Source organism: Rhinatrema bivittatum, chromosome 8 (genome assembly GCF_901001135.1).
Source record: "Rhinatrema bivittatum chromosome 8, aRhiBiv1.1, whole genome shotgun sequence".
In the NCBI taxonomy this organism is placed as follows: domain Eukaryota; kingdom Metazoa; phylum Chordata; class Amphibia; order Gymnophiona; family Rhinatrematidae; genus Rhinatrema; species Rhinatrema bivittatum.
In genome coordinates this window covers 170,905,196-170,916,279 of record NC_042622.1, presented here as the reverse complement: position 1 = coordinate 170,916,279, position 11,084 = coordinate 170,905,196, and positions in this window count along the sequence as shown.

Below are 11,084 nucleotides of genomic sequence, written 5' to 3'. Positions count from 1 at the left end.
GTGGGGCATATCCTTACGTTTTTGCAGGATGGTTTGAAGAAGGGATTGGCCTACAGTTCACTTAGAGTTCAGGTAGTGGCTCTGAGTTGCTTGAGAGGTAAGATTGAAGGTTTCTCTCTTCCGTGCCACCCGGATGTTGCGCGTTTTTTGCGTGGAGTTAAGAACTTGCGTCCTCCTGTGAGGGTTCCCTGTCCTTCTTGGAACTTGAATTTGGTGCTCCGTGGTCTATGCGCGGCCCCTTTTGAGCCTATTAAGAGGGCCTCGCTGAAGGATTTAACTCTCAAAATGGTATCCTTAGTGGCCATTGCGTCTGTGCGTCGTGTTTCGGAGCTGCAGGCTCTTTCATGCAGGGAACCATTCTTGCGTATTTCTGAGTCGAGAGTCTCCTTCCTTCTTGCCAAAGGTGGTTTCAACCTTTCATGTTAATCAAACGGTGGAATTGCCTTCCTTTTCGGAGGAGGAGCTCCAGTCTTCTCAAGGTCGGGACTTGAGGCGTTTGGATGTCCGTCGTGTGCTCCTGAGGTATTTGGAAGTGACTAATGAGTTTCGGAGGTCGGATCACCTGTTTGTGTTGTGGAATGGCCCCAAAAAGGGCCTTCAGGCATCCAAGACGACTATCGCTCGGTGGTTGAAGACAGCAATCGCATCCACATACATTGGTTGCGGTAAGGCTGTTCCGGATGGGTTGAAGGCTCACTCTCTACGTTCTCAGGCGACTTCGTGGGCTGAAAGCCAGTTGGTTTCTTGCCAGGAGATTTGCAGAGCAGCAAATCCTTGCATACGTTTGCAAGACATTATCGCTTGGATGTACGTGGTCCGTCGTCTGAGTCCTTTGGGAGCAGCGTAATTCGAGCGGGACTCTCGGGGTCCCACCCCATCTAAGGCGGCTCGGGTACATCCCAGCAGTCTGGACTGATCCTGGTACGTACAGGGAAAGGAAAATTAGTTTCTTACCTGATCATTTTTGTTCCTGTAGTACCAAGGATCAGTCCAGACGCCCGCCCAAGTCATTTTTATGAGTCATTTTTATGAGAGTCCGCTCGTGTTTTCTACAGGTTCGGTTCACTCTGTGGCAGAGGTCTACTGTTTACAGGTTATACTTACAAGTGATGCGGCAGTTTAAACGGTAAGTTGTTTAGATTTGGTTTCTAGTTTTCTATATAGGTTGACAGGGCTATTTTCTGTCTTTCAGAGATGTTACTACTTGATCTGGTCAGTGGTGGTATCAAAAAAAAAAAAAAAAAGGGGGGGTTGTCGGCGGAAGTGATTATTTAGTTCCTTCTGCTTTGATATCGCATATACTGAGGGATCGCAGGTGGCACACTAGTATATCTAGGGGGTGCTTTTCAGCTTTTCTCTCACTCCATCTGCTGGAGGGGAGGCATAACCCAGCAGTCTGAACTGATCCTTGGTACTACAGGAACAAAAATTATCAGGTAAGAAACTAATTTTCCTTTTTTCGCGTCCCGCGACGGTTTCGCAAATCGCGAAAATGTTTTCGCAATTCGCGTTAAAATCAATGGAAAATCAGCGCGCTGCGCGATCTTTTCGCAGCTAGCAGTAAAACGTGAAACCAAGTACCGCGTCCCGCGATAATGTGACATGTATAAAAGGTCACTTCCTGCCCCTCCTCCTTTGAGGGTTTGGAAGGAGTTTTGGAGAGGAGGTAGGTGTTGGAGGTATAGAGTTTTGGAGGAGTTAGGAATTTGATTACTGAGTGCGCTCTCTTGTTATATTCACTGTTGTCATCTGTTTCCCTTTATCTGTGTCTTGTGTAATCTGTGTTGGAGTGAAAGATTGTCAGTTCCCTGTTTGTCCCTATCTGTGTGGAGGAGGAGGAGGAAGAGGAGTGTGGTAGTGGTAGTGGTGGTGCTGGTGAGAAGGAGGAGGAGTGTGGTGGTGGTGGTGGTGCCGGTGAGGAGGAGGAGGAGTGCGGTGGTGGTGGTGGTGCTGGTGTTGAAGAGTGCGGTGGTGGTGGTGGTGCTAGTGGTGAGGATTGTGGTGGTGGCAAGGAGGAGTGTGGTGGAGGATGGAGCGTGACAGGAGTGGGAGGAGAGGACAGAAGAGGGGAGTTGAGAGTAGGGGGAGGGAGAGGGGGAGGGAGGAAGAGGGACCTAGTGGTAGGTGTCTGAGGAGTAGGAGCAGGGACAGGGGTAGTGGGAGAGATAGGCAGGAGGGAAGTGATAGGAGGGTGGGGGAGGGGGAAAGGGTGAGGCAGGAGAGAATGATGGGAAGAGGTAGGGCTAGACAGGCAGGGCAGAGGGGAAGGGAGCAGGAAGAGCAGGGTCAGGTGGGGGGGGGGGGGGGGGGGGGAAGAAGGGAGTGGGGAATCCGGTGGGTTACACAGCTGACCCGCCACTTCCAGCTCCACACTGCATCCACCACCCAGGCATCCAACAGTCTGACAGCAGCAATCTCGACACAAAACACAATATTGCTGCAAATTCTGCAGTGGATTATGGAGCAGCGGGCGTCATCGTCCACAACCTCCACACCCCAACCAAATCCCTTAGGGTCCCGAGGCCGCAGGGGCCGTCCCCCCAAGAACATGCCACCTCCCACAGGACCAGCAGGACGTGGCAAGGGGCCCTGAGGGGACCATCATACACCTGAAACTGGGTAGCTCACTCACTCCCACCCGCCACTGGGATGGCCATCCCGCAGACTTGCAGTGCCGCCGAGATGGAAGAGGATGCATCACTGCCTGCTCCCCGCAGACTTGCAGTGCCGCTCAGATGGAAGAGGATGCATCACTGCCTGCTCCCCGCAGACTTGCAGTGCCGCCCAGATGGAAGAGGATGCATCACTGCCTGCTCCCCGCAGACTTGCAGTGCCACCGAGATGGAGGTGGATGCATCACTGCCTGCTCCCCGCAGACTTGCAGTGCCGCCCAGATGGAAGAGGATGCATCACTGCCTGCTCCCCGCAGACTTGCAGTGCCGGCCAGATGGAAGAGGATACATCATGCAAAGCAGATGAGGCGCCACCTCCCACCCACCTGGTCAGCTGGCCCACCTGCATCTGCTGCGCCACTCTGCTGTGTGCCACCTGCATCCGCTGCGCCTCTCTGCTGTGTGCCACCTGCATCCGCTGCGCCACTCTGCTGTGGGGTGCAGTCTGTTCTCAAGAGCTGCAACTTCTGCCTGTGTGCTGTGGGATGACTTGTGTGCTCAAGGGCTGTCAAGGGTGGTTGTGGGGTGCGTTCTGTGCCTCATGGCTCCAAATGGCACTTGGGCTGTGTCGTCCTGGGCCTCCTCCTGCTGCCATGCCGCTGCTGTGTCGTCCTGGGCCTCCTCCTGCTGCCATGCCACTACTGTGTCGTCCTGAGCCTTCACTGCTGTTGCCATGCCGCTGCTGTGTCGTCCTGAGCCTTCACTGCTGTCGCCACACCCTTCATGTGTTCCCCTGCTGCCTACATGCTGCACTGCAGGATATCTTTTCTGCTGGCTGTACTTTCCCTCTGCTGGCGGGCCTCTCAGGCATTCCCCTTTCAGTGCACTCTTTCAACATGGACCGCCTGGGGCCCGGACTTTCACTCTGCTGGCGGGCCTCTCAGGCACTCCCCTTTCAGTGCACTCTTTCAACATGGACCGCCTGGGGCCCGGACTTTCACTCTGCTGGCGGGCCTCTCAGGCTCTCCCCTTTCAGTGCACCCTTTCAACATGGACTGCCTGGGGTCTATGCCAGTCAACACATTGTATACTGACCAGCGGTAATCTATGTATTGCAGTATCCAAGCTATTGGGGTGCCACTTCCTGTTTCTCTGTTCCTAGGTAATCATACTTTGCCAGTACTGATAACACCCACTACCTGCATATGTGTACATACTGCTTATGCTGGAGTGATGTAACATGTCATTATGGTGGAGTGATTTAACATGTGGCTTATGGTGGAGTGATTTAACATGTCATTATTTCGACGTTAAATAGTTAAATTGTATATATTATATTATATTTATCTATTACTATGTTAAATTGTCACCCGGTTATATTGTCCCATCTGTTCTATGGTTCTATGTAAAGCCCCTCTCTCTGTTGGGCAGTTCATCGTTTTATGTAAACCGGAGTGATTTGTAATTCTCACAAGAACTTCGGTATATAAAAATTAAAAATAAATAAATAAATGTAGCACGGAATTGGATCACTTTGGATCTATTAGCTATCTAGTACTTGCAGATAATGACTACCTAGGAAGTTCTAATGTATGCTTAAACTGCTGACCTAATACTTCACTATACCCTGCAGAATGTTGTCAGGAATAAATATCCTGTTTAGCCTGCCACCTGTTGTGTCCTCTTTATGTTCCTAATGTGCCCTTGGTGTACACCCGCCACACCTTGCATGCTGCATCACACGTTGCACCAATGCAGAGTTTCCCAACTGCCCCCTGTCTGCGGTTCAATATAGCAACATCTGCACCTGCCATTGACATACCTTACGGTTAGGTTCATGTACTAGGAGGGTGCTAAGAGGGACCCTGCAGAGTAAACATTAGGGGAGTACATGAAATGTCCCTCACAGTAGAAGAGGTACTGTTCCTCAGTACAGGGAATGCACAGTAAGGAAGCGTTCTGATGTATGCCTGCTCTCATGATCTGTGTGGAAAGGGGAAGGGGTGGGCAGCAGTCTATTACAATTGCAGTGCTCATGTCAGGCAGTGTTGGCGGTGAGGGGTCCAGACACGTATTTCTTACCAGTGTTCAGTATTATAGCTATCTCTGCCTGACAAACACCACATATGTGAGCCTAACCAAGTTAGCTTCCTTGATTGGTCTCTCACATGTGCAGGTAAACAGAAGATGTCTTCCACCAATGCTGGGTGACTGACAGACAGGTTGCCAACCTCTGGTGCTATGCAGGACATCCATGATAGTGGTGGCTCAAGCATACGCTTAATTTCCAGGCGCCATTGGCATACAATAGTGTGTAGCCATTCTCATCTGCACATGCTAAGCATGTACCCTGTGCATACTGATATATCAGTCTACAGCCCCACCATGGCAGCATGTCCATGGATTCGTTGTGTGGCAGGGAAGGTTTCCTATAGTTACTGTCTTAGCCTTAAGGTTGTGGGCCACTGAAAGGTGAGGCATGGGAAGGGTTATGTTGCTATCTGCATGCCGTGTATTAAAGGAGTTGCACAGACTGTCAGCGGCCAGGTAACTAGGCTGATGCTAGTCGTACGGAGAGGTGAAGATATTAATGCTAATGTGTCATACTCGTTTACATGGTGCAACCGGTGTAAGGCATGCTCAACAGACCTTAAGTGTGTTGATCTGGTTTCCATGTATACACAGATGTGGTGACTGCTGGTGTGCAGTCAGTGTTAATCACCAGTATATTAATTTGATGGCCAGAAAAGGGCAAGGGTTGCAAGAAGTGGTCACCATCCGTTGTGACACACATCCCTCCGGTGCCATCTTCCAGCTGTGGGGTGTGCATGGACCCTTTATAATGTTGGCCACGTCCACCATGTGAACACTGTCTGACGGCCAACACTGTGTGGTCCACAGTCCTACAGTGTCTTCACATATTTCACCTCGCCACACACACATATACAAGCCACTCTCCAAGGTTAACTGTCATTGTTGATAGCACATGTTGTTTGGACAACCAGTACAGTCTAGTGACAGGTATCTGTCAGTGTTGACAAATATTCGTTATACTTTACTGACTATTAACAGAACAACAATCATTTACATGCTGCAGAACCCCAGTGGACTTTCCTCTCTACAGGTGTGCAGTTCCGAAGGTTACAGGTAACCAATGTTGCTCACACATCATTATCAGCAGAGTATTAGTGTTTCCACATACTGTCTGACCTGTGTCACTATCACGTATTATACCCACCTCACCCCTGTTGTTCTACATACTCTGTCTTGAAGCTCCTGTACCTGCAAGCCTTTCTTGAGGGATATCATGTGAATGGGACGTATACCCTCCCAACGGAGCGATATGGGTGCATCTATGTCACTCGGAGGGATATGTAGGCCCATGGCTGGCCCATATTCCCTCTATTGTTGCACACAGCTCAGTTAGCAGTGACTGGAAAAACCACTGTCCGTCAGCTCCTGTGGCAATCATAGTTGGGCAGCGAGCTAAAGGGGTCTTCTCCACATATAGCCTATCAGGCATTGCCACAGGTCATACAGTATGTGGAAACACTAATATTCTGCTGATAATGATGTGTGAGCAACATTGGTTACCTGTAACCTTCTGAACAGCACACCTGTAGGGAGGAAAGTCCACTGGGGTTCTGCAGCATGTAAATGATTGTTGTTCTGTTAATAGTCAGTAAAGTATACCAAATATTTGTATCACCGGGTGTCACACACATGTGTACTCAATTATGAGTAGGTTTGTGCGGCCGTGGAGGACACAATCCCTGACAGATGGTCTGCCACTGTAAGTGGACATCCGGAAGCTCACAGCCGTCTACCTCTTGCCATACATGGTGTAAGGTGTTGCCTAGATGTCCAGCCCACTGTGTGGCCTGTGTACGTAGTGGTTCACAGGCCAGGTGCAACACTGAACACTGCAATGCTGTTTGTCAACACCCTTAGGCACATCTTGCTTCCCTGGCACATTCCCTGTACGTAGCCGGATCAGTCCAGACCATGGGTTAAGCCCCCGTTCCAGCAGGTGGAGACAGACCAGAGTTCTGAGGCTAGCCCATATAAGGACAGAACCTACCCAGGAACCCTCAGTATTCGTCTGTCTCCAGCAGGTGGAACATCTCACCCTTGGTTCCCTGTTTAGCTTGCCCTCTGGGTTTTTTCTTCTTTCTTAAGGGCAAGCTCACGCAAGTACCTTTTTAATTTGCTTTCTTAAATATCTAAAAATAAATAAATAAAAAAAGAGAAATTTTCTTTGTTTGTGTTTAGGGTAGACACTTTTGTCTCCCTCGCTCTTGGGGTTCCTAGAGGGGCTTTGCCCCTTGATATTTATCAGCCTAGGTTCCCTTCCCGGTGACCTGTGTGGGTGATACTGGTGGTGCCAGTCCCTCTCCCCACTTACCTGCTGCTGTGCCCCGAGATGCCCATTCCTCGGTTGTGCCTTTCAGGGACGAGTTACATTCCCCTGACTCTGTGATTTAAAATAAAATATTTCCTACTTTAAACTACTCAGAGACTTTTTTATTTATTTATTTTTAGTTTTTCTATACCGAAGTTCCTGTACGGATACAGATCACACCGGTTTACATAATAACAACAAAATTCGCTTAGGAGCGTTACATATAACAAATAACAAAGAAGGCATAAAAATATGAAAAGAATTTTAACTTAATATATAGTAAGCAGTACATATTCTATCATATCAATTAACTTCTCATAAATATGTATCGGTGGAAAGCTTTGGAGAGGTGGGTGGGAAACAATGTGTGAGCCAATTACAGTAGAAAGAGAGGGGGAATAAACAGTCAGAGGTTGCAAGAAATAGGAGACTATAAAGGCTGGAATCTGGAGTATGGGAAGAATAGCATTAGGAGTCCGGGAAGGCTAGGCTGAATAGCCATGTTTTAAGTCTTTTTTTGAAGGAAGATGGACACTGTTCTTGCCTGAGGTCTGGTGGTAATGTGTTCCATTGATGAGGTCCTGCTGTCGAGGTCCTGCTGTAACCTCTTTCTTAGGGCTGAGGGCCCTAAGAAAGAAAGAAACTATACAGTTTCTTTCTTTTGATTAATAAAAAAAAAAAAAAAAGGAAACGTAAAGTGCAGCAGTTTTTATTTTGGTGAGGAGAGAGCGGGGTTCAATCTCCTGCCTTCCTCCTCTGGGGCTCCCAGCTCAGCTGATTTTAATTACATCGCGGCTCCCTCCTCATGCCGCGGCCACTCTGTTGTATTGCCTGTGGAGAGTCGGCCTCCCGACTCTCCCGCGAGGGTGTTTGTTCTAGGTGCCTTTCTGGGGGTGAAGGCTCCTCTTTCGATTCGCCAGCAATTCAACCACGGGGAAGGACTCCCCGACGTGCTGCCAAGCTGTTTCCGTCCCTGGATCGTGCGGCTGCGGCGGCCATTTTAAATTTTTCTGATCCTTCTCTTCCTGCTTCTTCGGGAGCAGGAGACTCAATTCCTTTACTTTTTCCCCCCAATTTGAGCCCAGTTCACTCTCGGGGTGCTGGCTCTGACCCCCCTCATCTCCCCCCCCCCCCCCCCCGCAAAAAATTCGGCCCGGGCCCATTTTCATCAGAATTTGTTCTGTTAATGCATGAGTCTTATCTGGCCAATCTGCAAAGGGAGGTGGACCCCCCTCCTGTTGTTCCCCCCCCTCCAATCCCTCCTAATTTTCCTAGGCCTTCCCCCAAGGTGGGTTTGGACCCTCAGAGCCCTGTTAGGGTTCGCTTAGTCCCTGGAGCCCCCCTCCCGCATCGGACCCACCTCCCCTGCCTTCTTTGGACCCACTTGATGTTGGGGATGATGATGATTCCACTCCCCCCCCCCCTTAGAGGGTGATGATCCGTGTGTCCTGCGTTTATTTCGGCGGGAAGAGTTGGAGCCTCTTATTCCCTTCATTCTTCAAGAACTGGGAATTGATGCCCCCCCCCACAGATGATTCTGTGGCAGCAGCGATGACACCAAACGCGGACCCGGTCCTGGCGGGACTTAGGGCCTTACAGCGTACTTTCCCTTTTCATCCTATGCATTGCTTGCTCCTCCTCAGGGAATGGGAATCTCCAGAGACGGGTCTTCGCGTTGGGAGAGCTATGGATAAACTCTACCCGCTCCCTGAGGACTGCCTGGACATGTTAAAAATTCCCAAAGTGGATTCTTCTGTCACCGCTGTGACAAAGCGCACTACCATCCCGTTGGTGGATGCTACAGCATTACGGGATGTACAGGACCGTAAACTTGAATTTTATTTAAAACGCATTTTTGAAGTCTTAGCTCTTGGTGTCCGGGCGACAATTTGCAGCAGTCTCATGCAGCAGGCAAGCCTTAGGTGGATGCAGCAGTTACTCAGCACCCAGGACCTCCCGTCTGCAGAGGCTGAGCAAGCTGAACGTTTGGAGGGTGCTATAGCCTATGGTGCGGATGCACTATATGATTTGCTTCGGGCTCAAGCTAAAGCTATGGTTTCAGTGGTATCTGCCAGACGTCTTCTCTGGTTGCGCAATTGGTCTGCTGATGCTTCTTCTAAGGCTCGATTGGGTAATCTTCCTTTTAAGGGCAAGTTGCTTTTTGGTGAGGACCTGGAACAGCTTATTCAGTCCTTGGGGGAAAACAAGGTCCATAAGCTGCCAGAGGACCGTCCCAAACAGTCGAAGTCTTTTTTCCCGACTCGTTCTTGCTTCAGGGGGAATCGCCGATATGTTAACAGAGCCCGTGGATCCTTCCCCAGGGGAGGGGTATCCAGGTCACAGTCTTGGTTCCATTCCTTTCGTGGCCGTCGAGGTTTCCAAAATGGCCATCAGCAGTCCACCACCTCTAAATCAGCTCCCCAATGAGATTCGGCCAGTCCATTCCTCCGCACGAAACTTAGGTGGGCTTCTTTCTATGTTTCTCGAGGAGTGGGCCAAAATCACTTCCGACCTCTGGGTCCTTGATGTGATAGAGCACGGCTACGCATTCGATTTTGCCAGACACCTGCCGATCTCTACATCGTTTCCCCTTGCAGCCGTTCCAAGCGGCCTGCAGTTTGTCACACCTTGTTGAATCTTCAGGAATTGGGGCAATCATTCCGGTTCCGGTACACGAAAGGGGCGCCGGCCAATATTCAATTTATTTCGTTGTTCCCAAAAAGGACGATTCTTTCCGTCCCATTCTGGATCTCAAAAGGGTCAATCAGGCCCTCAGTGTTCCCCGTTTCAAAATGGAAACCCTGCGGGTGGTAATTGCAGCGGTTCGTCCCGGGGAATTTCTCGCTTCCCTAGATGTGAAGGAGGCTTATTTTCATATCCCCATTCATCAGGAACATCAGAAATTCCTTCGTTTTCAGATCCTAGGTCAGCACTTCCAGTTTCGGGCTCTCCCGTTCGGTCTCGCCACTGCTCCCTGCACCTTTACCAAGATCATGGTAGTCGTTGCAGCAGCTCTTTACCGGGAAGGGATTTTGGTCCATCCTTAGCTGGACGATTGGTTGATCAGGGCCAAGTCTGTCTCTCTCTGCGCACACGCGTACTTTTGTTCGCGCACCAGGCGCAAACAAGAGTACGCGGGATTTTAATAGATACGCCAATTAACCTTGTATATTGGTTCTTTTTGTAACGCTGCCTGTTTGACTCTCCTCTCCTCTTCTTTGTATATCACCCAGTTAACCTCTCCCCTGTTCATTGTAATTTCCTTTCCTTTCTCAGTTATTTGTAAACCGACATGATGTGTCCTACGAATGCCGGTATAAAAAAGTTTTTAAATAAATAAATAAATAAATACGCGCGTAGCCGCGCGTATCCATTAAAATCTGGGGTCGGTGCGCGCAAGGCTGCCCAAAATCAGCAGCCTGCGTGCGCCGAGCCGCACAGCCTGCCTCCGTTCCCTCCGAGGCCGCGCCGAAATCGGAGCGGCCTCGGAGGGAACTTTCCTTCCACCCCCCCGCACCTTCCCTTCCCTTCCCTTCCCCTACCTAACCCCCCCCCCCCCCCCCCGGCCCTATCTAACCTCCCCCCTAACTTTGCGCGCGCCGGGCCGGCTGCCACACTCCATGTTCAGGTCCGGGGGCTAGTCTGGAGGCCGCGGCCACGCCCCCGGAATGCCCCCGGGCCGAAACCACGCCCCCGAAACGGTGCGTCACTCCCGGCACGCCTCCGAAACGCCCCCCGACATGCCCCTTCATGCAAGCCCCGGGACTTATGCGCGTCCCGGGGCTTGCGCGCGCCGCAGAGCCTATGCAAAATAGGCTCGGCCCCTATATTTTCATCTGTTGTGGGAAATCTTGGTTTTTGTATTGATTCTGACATGTATTTTTCAGATTTGGACTGTTTTGAAATCTAGCGTTTTTAAGCTCAAACTGCTGCATTACTTATAATATGTACTTTCTAGATCAGATTTTCAAACAATTGATTATGGTAACTCTCTATATTTGGGTATTCCAAATTGTCATTTGGAAGTACTGCAATCACTGTAGAATTCAGCTGTGAGATTCATGGTGGTG